Here is a 2,406-nt window from a genome sequence, read left to right as displayed (position 1 = left end):
GCTGCGCATGCTGCCGGCCGCCGCCGGCGTTCGGAGCCCGGTAATTAGCGCGGATTACTGGCTTTGCTAATTGTGTTTTCACAAACGAGCTGCCCCCAAAGCGGGCTGTTTATCTGGCAAAGCCCCGGCTTTAGCGGGATTTGGGCCCTTAAGCCTCGTAAATAAAATGATTAATCCGCTGGAGGTGGAGGAATTCAAAGTGGCACCGAGGAGGTGCCCGGGGGTCCGGCTGCCCCCCAAATTCCAGGGGAAGAACCTGGAGGGGGTCAGAGGTTGCCCCAGAACCCTTCAAGCTCCTTTTGGGGTGATCCTGGGGAGATCCTGGAGACCCTGTGAGATCCTGGGATGTTCAGGGAAATCCTGGGAGGGGGTCGGGGTTGCCCCAGGACCCTCCTGCCATGGACACAGATCCCCCGGGCTCATTTTGGGGTGAGCTGGGAGTGATCCTGGGGACCCTCTGGAGATGCTCGGGAGCCTGGGGGAGATCCTGGGGGATCTTGGTGAGATCTTGAGGAGCTCAGGGTGACCCCAGGGCAGTTGTGGAGATCCTGTGGGAAGATTTTCCCTGGCACGATCCTGGGGATGCTGAGTGAGATCCTTGAGAGCCCCCGGGAGAAGTTCCGGGGACCCCCGGTGAGGTGCTGGGCATCTCCAGGGAGTTCATGGAGACCCTCAGGACACCCCAGGGGGTTTCCTGGAGATCCCCAGAGAGATCTTGAGGAAACCCTGAGGAGCCCAGGGAGATCCTGGAGACTCTGGGGTCAGAAATCCCAACAAGCCGACACGGAATTAAATGTAAATCTTTCATTTATTTAACAAACACTATAATTTGAACTTTGAAGAATGTGTACTGAGGGAAAGAAAAATAATTTTCTTTTTTTTGTTTGTTTTTTTTTTTCTCTTCTCTTTATAAAACAAAGAAGAAAAAAAACAGGTTATAAGAAACAAAAAAAAAAACCAACATATGTACAGGAAGAGCTGGCCAACTCCAACAGAAAGCACTAAACAAGCATGGTGTTTCCAAACAGTTGCCTGGCCTGGAAAATTTAAAAGCAATTAAATTAGAATAAAAATATTAGGAAAACAACTGGACTCTAAAGCTACTGTGCAGCCAGGGCTGCGAGCACAGAACTTTGTACAGTAAAATTAATTTGGGAGCTCTACCCGGGTTTTTTTCAGTTGTTTTCATCCCCCTTTTCCCACCCCCACCCCCGTTTCAACCTGAAAACATATTGCTCGCAGCCAGGGAAGGAGAAGGAAAAGCAAAGCCTGGGGCCAACAAGTGCAGGTGTCCCCATGGGAGCGGGACCAGGAGCTGCTCCGGGTCCCCCCGCCAGACCTGGGGAAACGGGGGGGTTTTAACCCCCACCCCTTCCAAATTCCAGGTCTGGAGACAAAACCCAGCCAGGCAGGAAGGGGTGGGAGGATCCCCCTCCCACAGGGGCTCAGGGACCCCCACCCCGCTGGGGAGATGGGGGCTTGGGAGAGGAGCCCCCAAAGCTGGCAGGGGACCCCTCCTCAATTTGGAGAGGGGCCTTTGCTCTTGGGCAAGTGGCCAATGAGGATTTAGGGCAGCTCTGGCTGGACCTCGGGGGCTTTTCCCTTTAGGTGGGATTGGCCATGTGTGGAATTTTTTGGAGAGGGAAGTGCTGGGAAAGGCAGCAACACCCCCCTCTCTGTGTCCCCTTGGCTGCTGGGGTGAGGGATGAGGGAGGATGGAGGGTTTGGAGTACTCAGAAGAGACGGAGGGATGAAGGAAGGATGGAGGGTTTGGGGTCTGGCAGTGCCCAGCAACACCAAGACCCTCGGGGGTCTCAGCCCAGCACTGGGCACAGGGCCATCCCCCCTGCTCCTCACCCACCCAGGGGCAGGGCCAGCTCCCTCCGGGGCCATCCCAGCTCCAGGGAGAAAAGCCAGCGAGGTCCAGGGCAATCCAGAGCCGGGAGGAGCCAGTGGGAACAGCAGAGCTGCTGCAAAGGCCGGGACAGAAACTCTCCAAGACAAAGTCAAAAAGGTGACGCTTCGCAAACTCAAAAGCAACAACGTTTTGCCACCAAAGAGCACAGGAGGAGCTTTGGCTCTGGGGCCAAAGGCTGGGACAGAGAAGTGGAGGGGCCGGAGCGGCGGCAGCGCCCGGGCCCTGCCCTCGCACCCGCCCGGGACGGGCTCGGGACTCAAAGAAACCTGAATTGGAGTTACCGAGGTAGTTGGCTAAAAACTGAGATTCCCCCACCTGGCATCTTCTGGAAGGACCCCCCTGCCCTGCTCCTGTTCACATGCCAGGTGTGCCCAGGCGCGGGGTTGGCCTGCAGGACACTGTCCCCACCCCCAGGCCTGGGGGTGGCCTGCAGGTCACAGCCGCCGCCTCCAGAACCAACCTCCACGAAAAGGGAATGCGCAGCCCTT

Source organism: Corvus brachyrhynchos, unplaced genomic scaffold, assembly GCF_000691975.1.
Source record: "Corvus brachyrhynchos isolate BGI_N302 unplaced genomic scaffold, ASM69197v1 scaffold158, whole genome shotgun sequence".
Taxonomy (NCBI): domain Eukaryota; kingdom Metazoa; phylum Chordata; class Aves; order Passeriformes; family Corvidae; genus Corvus; species Corvus brachyrhynchos.
Note: the sequence above shows the minus strand (reverse complement) of the source record.